This window comes from Pinus tabuliformis, chromosome 6 (assembly GCF_031772625.1).
Source record: "Pinus tabuliformis cultivar Carrire ecotype Pingquan chromosome 6, CPIR1, whole genome shotgun sequence".
Taxonomy (NCBI): Eukaryota; Viridiplantae; Streptophyta; class Pinopsida; order Pinales; family Pinaceae; genus Pinus; species Pinus tabuliformis.
In genome coordinates, this window is record NC_142292.1 from 532,793,249 (window position 1) to 532,805,409 (window position 12,161).

A 12,161-nucleotide genomic window follows, 5' to 3' on the forward strand; every position below is an offset into this window, starting at 1 on the left:
AAACACCGGCCGAGCCTTTCCCAGTGGCATTTTGCTAAGAAACCAGGCCCTGTCTGCGCAATCGTGGCAGGCGCATTTTAAACCAATTTTTAACATTGAAAGGTGCCGAAACAGGGCTAAGCTTCGCTCTTAATTACAAAAACAGCATTTCAACTGCTGCACACCCGGCATTTACCTCCCACTTGCATTTCCATCCCTCTACAAAGAAACTGTGCTGTTGTTACTCTGCATAGTAACACAGCTCCTGAGTAAGAGTAAAATTTGCAAAGGAAAAGCATGGACCCCCCTGTAGCTCCCATAGCCCTCAATGTGGCTCCCCTGAATGTCCCTAATAGAACATTTGACACCAGAGCATTGGCAGACCTGGACTACAAGATTACAGAGGAAATGATGAGCAGAAGCAGGTTCCATCTGCAAATATTAAACGAGATAAAGATCCAACATGAGAGGGGGACAGACATCTTGGGAATTTGGGAGTCATTCCTCCCAATATTCAAACTTCCTCAGGTTAATCAATTCCCTGAGCTTGTGCACATAGTTGCTGAACACTATGATGCATCCCAGAGAGCAGTGCTAGATGCTGAAGGTTCAATCCTGTTCCTCATTACCCCTGAAGCCATCAGGGAGATGTTGCAATTCCAAACAGAGCATAAGTTGGTCCCTCTGACATTAGCTGATTTGATAATACAGGGAGCCAGAACCACAGAGGCCCAAATCACTAAGGTCAACCAGCTCTTCATCAAAGCTGACACTTTGCAAATTCCTCCCATCAACTGTGTGTACCTCAATCAATTGGGCCAAGACCTGGTCGACATGATCAGTCCCATCCTGGGATATGATTCAATAGAACATATTGATGAAACAGTTATACAAATGATGCTTATGTTCTCCCCAGGAAGGAAACCAATCCACTATGATTATGCAACATACATATCAGACAAAATGCATGAACAGTTGATGAATTTGCCAAGAGAAAGAGTGTTTAGGTACACCTCCTACCTATATCATCTGCTCATATACTTCCAGCATGATAAATTTTCTTTCCCAATAAAGAGACTAGATGCACAGGGCAATCTGAGATCAGTAGTATATTGGACATCCGTTTTCCATGTATCATGCTACTCTCCATATACCTACTGTGAGTTTATTGATCTCTTCATCCATCCAGCCTTGAATCTACTGATTGGTTCACCTCCTCCTAGACTGACAGAGGACATGAAAAGGTGCCTACATTTGTCAAAAGTATACAGTATTGGGGACTGGTATCTTTACCAACACCACACCGTTATCAGAATATATGGGTGTGAGTTACCCCCATTTAGACTACCCAAATTTGTGCCCATGAGGCTATTTGCCTTAGAATACTTCAGGCAGTTTGGCTATGTGGATATGTTCCACTTCTCAGGCAGAGGCAAGAAAGCACAGCTGAAAATCAAGAGCCAACTTGGCCATTTAGTCTACAATGAAAGGGATGAAGGGTGGAAGGAGGCAGATAGAATACTGGGGGGTTTTGGTTTGAAGCACAGTTTTACATGGAAACCCTATGACCCCAACAACTTCATCACAATGAGGAGACTCAAATATAAACTGTCTGCTTATGGTCATCATAGCCTCCCCAAAATTGAAAAATATGCCAATCAGAACAAGTGGAAAAGGGGAACTCTAGAAGAAGATATAACTCAAAAAGAGCTTGATCAAAGAGCTCTGAACAATCAAAAGAAGATGGCTGACCTTGAGTTTTATTCACAGGTCCCCTCACTGCCAAGCACACAAATTGGAGCAGCAGCCTCCTCTTCAACTACTCCACAGCAAACTACAAAGGTTGCTGGAAAAGTCTCAGAAAAAGGAAAGGAAAAGGAAATGGAGACAGAGCAAGAGCAACAGCAGGAACAGCAGCAGGAAGACATAGAAGAACAAGAGGAACAGCAGCAAGAAAAACAAGGGCAGGAGCCACCTGCCCAGCAAAAGGAAACAGTGGATACTCCTCAGACCACTGAACAAGTCATGCCTACAAGGCAAGACTCTACATTCGATGCCTCGGTCCTACAAACCCCTCAAAAGGAGGACACATTTATCCTGAGGAAAAGGGAAAGAGAAACTCCCTTGACATCCTCTATCAATCAAGGAGAGAAAAGGCAAAGACTCAACGATTTTCCAGAAGAGGATATAGCCATCCGAGAAGCATCAGGCATGGGCCCACCAAGTCAAGATATTTCAGCAAGTTCCTCCCAGCAGGAACCAGACAGGACAATGGGAGGGGAAGTCACCTCCTCCAGCCAGCAGAAAGAAGAAAGAGTGAGCATAAAGCAGCAGTTCATAGACATTAAGAGAAGGAGTGACCCAATCAAAGTTCAATTATACAATCACCTACTTAACATGGCTCCTTCCAATCAGCAGAGACTCATGTCTGCTTTCGATGTAGGTGAGGGCAACTGACCTTGAGTCATTTTATGCCTACAGCACTCAAGCCACAGTCTTCTGCTGATTATCTCAGGACCAATTTAGAGGTCCTTGCCAAAGACATACACCCCATGGACAAAATTGAGTTGCATAAACAAACAGGGGAAATGGTGTATGCTTCATTGGCCGATAAGACCTTGGACAACTACAAGTTAACAAGCAGTCTGAATGCTACGGCTTCCCAGCTGGAGCTAGAGAGAGCCTCTTCTCAGGCCAAAGATAACAGGATCAAAACCCTGGAAGAAATCATCATAGAGATTGGGCACAACCCCAATGATACTAAAGGGATACAAGAGATCTTAAAAATCAGAGATGCTGATATGGCTGCACTAAGGAAGAAGGTCAAACTTCCAGCCACTATCCATCCACAGACCGATGAAGTGGCAAAACAAAGGTATGAGCAGGATTCCACTGCTCTATTAATTTCTGTTTACAAAGAACTTTTGCAAGCACAAGAAAAATTGGGGCAATATGAGGCCTCACAAGCACCTCTGAAAGGATCATCAACACAAGCACAAGAGGGGCAAACATCTCAGCCCCCTCCACAGGTCATTAATCTTGAGGAGACTGCTCCTACTACTGCACCTCCACCTCAGCAGGTTGAACAACCAGCCACATCTACTTCAGCAGCACCCACCAGCACAGATCAGAGCTTAGACATGCAAAAGCTAAAAAGCGAAATACAAGCTTTAGAAGCACAAATGATGCAGCTAAATGAAACTAAGGAGCAGCTGGCCAAGGTGAATGAAAGGCATGACAAAACAAAAAGAGAAGTAGGAGAGAAGGCCCAAGAAATCAAAGCTCTTAAAGACAAAATCAAGGAGCTTGAGAAAGAGCTACAGCTAGATAAAATCATAGCCGAAATCAAAGCAATGATATGGTCCAATATTGGTAAGTCCATCAATAACCAGTGGTCATACATTGAGACAATCCATGAGCAACTGGAGCTCATTCCTAAAGCACAGAGGGAAATCAGAACAGCAAGGGCCTTGTTGGGAAACATGCCTGAAATTGCAACAAAATTGATCAATGTGCTCAATCATAAGACCAGTTCTCAGTTGACAACCATGGGAATAGCAAACAGAACTGATACTATCCAAATGATCAAGAGGGTTACTACTCTTAGGAGTCTGATGCAGACCTTAGACAGAAGAACCCAGGATATGCAAAATGAGGTAAACAGATTCTTTGAGAGGTTTCGGGTATTGGAAAGCAAAGGACTCCCTAGCTTGCTGAACAATGGAGGCAGATTATTCACCCATGAAGAATATGCCAAGAGAGTGAATGTTTTTGCCTCATCACAGGTAAATGAGAAAGCCAGCACCTCAGAAGATACAGGGCCTATCACAGGACAGATTTTCTATGGTAAGATAGAACATCTACTTTTTATAATGAATGAAATGAATCATCTATTTGATGTAGCCCCCAATTTTTTCAAATATACAGAAGCTGAAGAAACAATGCAGGCCATCCTCAAGCATCAGCTCCCTACACAAGAATGGTGGACAGATGCCATCCAGAGAATTTTGTAAACATTAAGCCATCCATTAATTTCTGTTTTTTCTATAAATTCTGATGGAAAGAACAGTCAGCAAAATCAGCAGGCATCATAAAGTCAAAGCTGAGCCAACTCAGCAGATGGAGCAGCCAACAAAGCAGGCAAAAGACTAACGCAGCTGGCAAAGCCGAGAAATTCATTGCGCAGGCAAAAGTAAATGCGTACCTACAGATCGGTACATAGTAAATGTAACCGACTCAGTGACTCCTTAAAGTCAAAAACAGTCATCTGACAGACATAATGGGCATTTACTCCACATTTAATGTTGCAATAACTCCCTGCGTACTTTCTGAACACTACCGAAGATATTTTCTCCCTCTCAGATGACTCAATGCCTGAGATATTTTGTATGCTTATTTCTATATAAACCCCGGCGCATGATAGAGGAGAGGGTTGTTGTAATTTTCCTTGGAAGAGCTCTCGCTCGTTGTAAAAATTCCCAGAGAGAAATAATAGAAAAGGAGAATGGAATTTCCAAAGCGTGGTGTATTTGGTGCGTTGTGGTGAATGGTGAATGTTGCAGGATTCCAGTTGTTTCATAAAACAATAAGTCTTCTCAAATCTCTGTATTACATGTTTTCAAGTCTTTTGTTCTCTTTTATCGTTCAGATATTTTACACTTAATAGCAAAGTAGAAGAATAGTTCAGGACTTAATCCATGATTACCCTGAACTCAAACTGAGCTATTATCTATGTTTTCCTCAGATATAGTAACAGAAGTGTAATTCTTAGTTGCTGCACTTTGAATCTATATCTTTCGCTGTGATAGACATTCCCAGGGATTCAAGTTTGCCCCTGTGACATCTGTCTTTTCTCATAACCAGTTTGGTGGAAACAGTTAACAACGAGTGAAAATTCTTGAATGCTTTCATTGTTTGTCTTACCTGTTTCCTGTTATTAATCAAAATTTGTTCTATGAAACATCCAAATGGCCCTGTAAGTTTCACCAGTTCATCTCAAAGTTTCTAGACACCTACAGCCACAGACTCCATTGCCCAATGATACTTGACTCTCTGAAAATCACATCACAAGAGATCTGAAGGATATTCTTCAACCAAAACATAAACAAAACCTGTGCATAATAGCTAGCCTAAAACCCTATCATAAACAGTTACAAATCATAAAGAGAGAGCCCTCTCTGATCACAGTTTGGCTAGAAACAGTGATCCAAAGATTGGTTAGTGGTTACCCCGGCCGTATTCCCTTGGGAGTCATAGGGAACAACCTGGGTGTTAACATAATTGGCGACTCCACTGGGGACTTCTTAAAAAGTTTTTAGATACTATCTATCTTCCAAAGCTACCATCAAGCCTGAAACTAGCCAAGAGGCCTTAGGACTGTTTCTGTAAACACAGGGACAGCTTTAGGGAAGAGCTAACTAGGGAATCTTCATCCTAGCTTTGAAACATATATAGTCATTCCAGAATCCTTACCTAGTCCTTGTACATATAAATCCTCCTGTATAAACTTCTAAAAGAATACGTAGAAGCTGGCTCCCAAAAGAAAACCAAGGCACACTAGGGCCAACCCTGACCCTGATCAACCCATCATTGTTGATAACCCAAATATCATTCCAAAGAACATAAGGAGACAGCAAAAGCGGGAGAAGCCTGCTGATTCAGATATAAGTTCAGACCAACCTATCCTTATTCCAACTCCTTGCAAAGTCCTTTTCCGTTCCACACCTAATTCCCCCAGTTCATCATCAACCCCTCAAAGCCCTCCTCTCCCACCTTCACCATCTGCACACACTCTTTCAACCAGTTTCCCGCTTGTTACCCATCCTATTAACCCTGTTACACCTGTAATCCCAGCTGTCCCATTTGTTCTTATTAACCCTATAAACCCCATAAACATGGCTAACAGATATGCTCCTCTGCAGATACCAGCCAATGCACCGGCTCTACCTCAAGACTACCAAACCAAAATCTCATTTTTTGACTCCAATGGCCCTTTGACAGCTCTCCAGCATGCTAAGAAGATGCAAGATCACTTTGAGACCTTTGAAATAGATGATGACAGTGTCAGGATGAGAATTTTTGTTCAAAGCTTAACCGGGGATGTCAGAACTTGGTTTAGATCCCTGAATGCAAATTCCATTGCAACCCCTGAGTTTCTGTACCAAGAGTTTACCAACAGATGGGAGAAGAAGAAAGATCCTCTACACATACTCGGTGAATATAACACTATCAAAAGAGGTCCCCAAGAAACAGTCTTGGAATATTGTGCTAGGTTTAACAATGTATATAATGCTATCCCCCAGAACTTAAGGCCCCCTCCTGATTTGGCCCTGTATAACTTTCCTGACGGTTTTGACTCTGATATGGCCTATCAGCTGAAAGAAAGAGATCCTCCAACCCTTGCAGAAGCTCAAAGAGTTGCAGTCACTGTAGAAGCCAACCTGATTGCCAAGAGAAACAGGGCAAAGCTGGAAAAGAAGGCTGGTTTGAGAGAAGAGCCCTCAGGCCTTGATCAAAAGTTGGATGCAATACTAAACAGCATGAAAAGACTGGGTGAAAGAGTGGAATCAGTTGAAAGAAAGTCATCATGGGAGGCACCACAAAACAATCCTCCTAGAAACCCAAATTTTAGGAGAACACAGAACCCAAATATAGGAAAAACAAGTGCAGACCAAGATATCAGACCCCCTTTTCAAGAAAATTATGCAGAAACTTCCTCGGCTAATCAGCTCAATGAAGATCCTGAAATCAACTTAATAGGTCTGGATGGTAAAAGCCAGGTTTTCTTAACACAAGAAGACCATGAGGAGGATGAAAGCAAAGCATTCCAAACACAATCAGGAGAATCTTTTGACTTTAAACAAGGGTATGATACTGCTGTCTATGAAGTCCATAAACAATACAAACTAAGAAGTCGGACTGTAAATGTAAATCAGCCTGAGAAGGTAAAGGAGAAACAGCAATCTAAAGAAACCTTAGTCACTGAACCTAATGACAAAACAAACTTACCTACAAAAGAAGTAGTGGTTGAGGAAGTCACTGAATTACTGTCCACACCACAACAGCCCACGGCAACCTCATCCTCCCACCCAAATCCGAACATTACCCCTCAAGACATGGGCATGAGGGGCAGGTTCCAAAATCAAGATGAAATCCAACAAGAAGATTTAATGAACAGAGAAAGGACTGCTATCCGTAACTCTAAAATTCAGGTTGACAAACCCTTTGACCTAGGAGCAGAGATTGGCAAGTTAAAGATAGCAATTCCCCTTTCAGAGCTAGCCAAGCATGACATATATAAGCAACAGATCAAAAAATCCCTTCAGCTCACCAACAGCAAAGATGATGTAAATGTGCTAGATGACACTCCAGAATTACTGTTTGGCCCAGAGGTAGATGGAAAAACAGTAGTCACAGGGGTTTTACCTTTTTATGTCAGCTTGCATGTTCATGATAAAATACTGCATAATGCAATGTTCGACTCAGGTGCCTCTCACAACCTTATGCCAAAAGCTGTCATGGAAAGATTAAACTTGGATATAACAAGACCATACAAAGACCTGTTTTCTTTTGATTCTAGTCAAGTCAAATGTTTGGGCCTAATAAAAGATTTATGTGTGTCCCTGGTTCAATTCCCCAACAAAACCATACTAATGGATGTTGTAGTAGCTGATATCCCACCCAAATATGGGATGCTCTTATCAAGATCATGGGGAGCCAAACTCCAAGGCTCCCTGCAATTAGATATGTCATATGCAACCATTTCTGTATTTGGGCAACCAAAAAGACTTTATAGGGAAACACTCATGAAGTATATGGTCAGCAGTGAAGAAAAGCCTCAAAATTTTCCAATATATGTTGTCCATTCGGACATAGACTCCTTCATCCTCTTCAATGACAGCGCAAGCTTCTCAAACAATGACATTAAGACCGAAACACTCATACAAGAACAAAACATTGATCAAACAAGTAGCACCTGCCAAATTTCAATTAGCCCAACAATACCCATTAACCCTCCTCTAGTTCTCAAAGATTGTCAAACAAATGATGAAATTATCCTAAGAGACAAATGGGATAAGAAACCTCAACTCATGCTCACATTGCCATCCCATGAAAAGAATGTTAAATCTCCTATTCAGCAAGATAGTCTGTGGGTCCTAGAGTTTGATGGCTCACTTAACAAGTTAGGGGCAGGAGCTGGAGTATGGATACACAACAAAGAGAAAGGCTATGCAGAAGGCAGGGCTTACAGATTAAAGTATAGATGCACTAACAACGTAGCAGAATATGAAGCGCTGCTATTGGGTCTAAAGCTAGCAAAATCACTACAAGCTCCTAAACTCTCCATCATGGGAGACTCTGATCTAATAATTCAACAAGTGAAAGGAAATTTTGTTACCAATGACAAAAGATTGAGGTCCTATAGGTCTGCTGTAATTGAAATACTAGAGACTTTCTCCGAGTTTGTTATCACAAAGATTCCAAGGGGCCACAATCTCCATGCACACAGCTTGGCAACATTTGCCAGCACCTTCAAATTCCCACTACAACCCAACAATTGTTTCACGGCAGAGGTTAAATATAGGCCTTCTATTCCAAACAATGTCAAAGAGTGGCAAGTATTTGAGAATGACATGCAAATAAACAACTTTTTAACCTTGCAACAAGAGTTTACAGGATTAAATATTGACCTTGAGATAGCAAGTCAATCACAAATGTTTGATGGAGCAAGTCAATCACAATTACAGTTTCAACAGTCTGCCCACCCAATGTCACCTAGAATCGCCAAACAATTACTCAGTCCAACCATTTTCAACAAAGAAAACATTCAGCAAATTCACCAAATTGACTGTGAAGAGCTGAGCAACGCTGAAGATGAAATCATACAACTCAAAGACAATCTTCTTCCAGCAGGCCTTACCCCACTAGAGGACATTTTTGACTCAAATGATGTCCCCAGGAAACCAAAGATGCAGCCATTAGATGCAACAATTGAAGAATGTAACATTGGTACCACTGACAAGCCTAAAATAATAAAGCTATCTGCTGCTTTGCCCCCTGATCAAAAACCCAAATATATTGATCTCTTTAAAGAGTTCCAAGATGTCTTTGCTTGGGGTTATGAGGACTTGAAGTCTTATGATACCTCTGTTATCCAGCACACCATTCCCCTCAAGCCTAATCAAAAACCATTCAAACAGAAGTTGAGAAGAATCAATCCTGTGCTCCTTCCTTCCATTGAAAAGGAATTACAGAAAATGTTCAAAGCTGGTATCATAGCACCAATCAGGTTTTCTGAGTGGATTTCAAATTTGGTCCCTACAAGAAAGAAAACTGGTGAGATTAGACTTTGTGTAGACTTAAGGAATTTGAACCAAGTGTCACTCAAAGACAACTACCCCTTACCCAAAATGGATCACATTCTTCAAAGGGTAGTAGGAGCCTCAAGAATATCATTGTTGGATGGTTTCTCAGGTTTCAATCAAATCCTGGTACACCCTGATGATCAAGACAAGACTGCATTTACTACCCCATGGGGCACTTTCAAGTATGTGAAAATGCCCTTTGGATTGAAAAACGCAGGGGCAACATTTCAGAGAGCAATGGAAATTGCTTTTGCAAAAGAGATTCATGACTTCTTGGTCATTTACTTAGATGATCTAACACCCTTTTCAAAATCTGACCAAGAACACTTGAAACATTTGAGACAAATCTTCATAACATGCAGGAAATATGGTATTTCCTTAAACCCCAAGAAGTCATTATTTGGCTTGGAAGAAGGGAAACTTCTAGGGCATATCATTTCGAAAAATGGCATAAGAATTGATCCAGATAGGATACAAGCTATCCTACAAATGCCTCACCCAAGGAATGTCAAGGAGCTGCAAGGATTCTTAGGAAAAATTAACTTTTTGAGAAGGTTTATCCCAAATTTAGCAGAGTTAATCAGATTACTAAACAATATGCTAAAGAAAGATTCAAAGGTCAAATGGACTGTTGAAGCAAAACAAGCTTTCGAAAGTATAAAATTGGCCTTGACTCAAACCCCAGTGTTAACTAATCCGCAGTTTGACAGAGACTTCATCATTTTCTCCTTTGCCTCCCAACATACTATTGCTGCTGTTTTATTACAGAGAGATGACCTAGGGAATGAGAAACCTATTGCCTTTTTCAGCAGAGCTCTTAGAGATGCTCCCCTAAAGTACCAAATAATGGAAAAACAAGCCTATGCCTTGATCAAAGCTATTAAAGACTTTAGGATTTACATTCTCTACTCCCATGTTGTGGCTTATGTACCAAGTCCTATTGTCAAAGACATTCTCACCCAAGAAAACTTAGAGGGTAGGAGAGGAAAATGGATTGCCAATATACTAGAATTTGACATTGAAATAAAGCCTACAAAGCTGATAAAAGGGCAAGGTTTGGCCAAATTAATGACAGAAGCAAATTTCCAAGCCTTAGACATCAACCAACTGGACAGTGAAACAGAGCTGGCGACTCCAAAGATCAATGTAGCCTTTGAACAATCTCCTTGGTACTCTGATATCTGTTATGTGTTACAAAACCTGTGTGCTCCCCCAGGACTGTCCAGAACTAAGTGTAGATTCCTAAAAATGAAAACATCTAGATTTTGTGTGATGGATGAAAATCTACTGTGGAAAAACCATGAAGGTATTTTGCTGCACTGTCTAATAGAGAATGAAACTGACAAAATCATGCAAGACTTCCATGCGGGAGACTGTGGTGGACATTTGTACTGGAAGTCCACCGTGGACAAGATATTGAGGGCTGGTTATTACTGGCCTACTATGTTCTCTGATGTTAAGAAATTTACAGCCTCATGCCACAAATGCCAACTGTTTGAAGGCAAAAGACAGCTGCTGCCACTGCCTTTGAAGCCCATTACAACAGAGAGACCTTTTCAACAATGGGGCTTGGATTTCATTGGGGAAATTCATCCCTCATCTTCAGGGCAACACAGATGGATTCTAACAGCAACAGACTACTTCACCAAGTGGATTGAAGCTGCCCCATGCAGACAAGCAAATGATTTAGTAATAATTCAGTTTTTGGAAAACAATATACTGGCTAGATTTGGCTGCCCAGACAAGATAATAACAGACAATGCTGCTGCCTTCAGATCCAAGAAGATGGTGAACTTCTGCCATAAATTTCACATTACTTTGGGCCATTCTACAGCTTACTATCCTCAAGGAAATGGCCTTGCTGAATCATCAAACAAAAGTTTGATAAATATCATAAAGAAAGTGCTGGAAGAGAACAAAAAGAACTGGCATAAGAAACTAGTAAATGCCTTATGGGCAGACAGACTAACAACTAAAAGATCAATTGGGACCAGCCCATATGAGTTAGTCTATGGATTAGAGGCTAGATTTCCTTCATCACTAGGAGTGCCGGTTATGAAACTCCTACAAGAAAGCCAAGCAGAGCCAAATGACATGCAAAGAAGGATTAACCAGATAATTTGTTTACAGCAGACCAGAGAACAAGTTTTCAGCAGAGTGCAGATACTACAAGAGAAACTGAAAAAGGCCTTTGATAGAAGAACCAAAGCAGAGGATTTCAATGTAGGGGACAAAGTGCTAAAGTGGGATGCAAGAAGAGAAGAGAAAGGGAAACATGGAAAGTTTGACTCTTTATGGAAAGGACCATTTGCTGTCCAAGCAGTACAAGGTAACAACACTTATTTCCTCAAAAGTCTTACTGAAACTGACTTGGATGAAGGTCCTGTCAATGGCAGGAAGCTGAAGCACTACTTTGATTATTCCCCATGAGTGGAACCTAAAGACTCTTTGTATATATGCAGATGTACATATTGTTTTCTGTTTTAGATTGTAAAAAGCAGTTTTCCCAAGTAATTTACCAAGCAGTAAAAGGCAAATAGAATCAGAGGTCTTCCAAGAAAGAAGCACACTATTTTGACACATTCATGCAGCACATTTCAAAGACAAAGATGGGCAGTCAAGGAACAAGGCAATCTGACCTGCTGTTCTTGGTCTTTCAAAAGAAAAACCATCCCCATGTGGAGCCACTGTTGGATACCTATACCAATAGGCTTCATATTTCATGATTGGCAAGAGAAAGGCCAAATATGCTCTGCTCTGGTATCCCAAAGATCCCATATTTCCTAGAAAGCAAGAGCTGGGTAAAGTGTTTCAAGT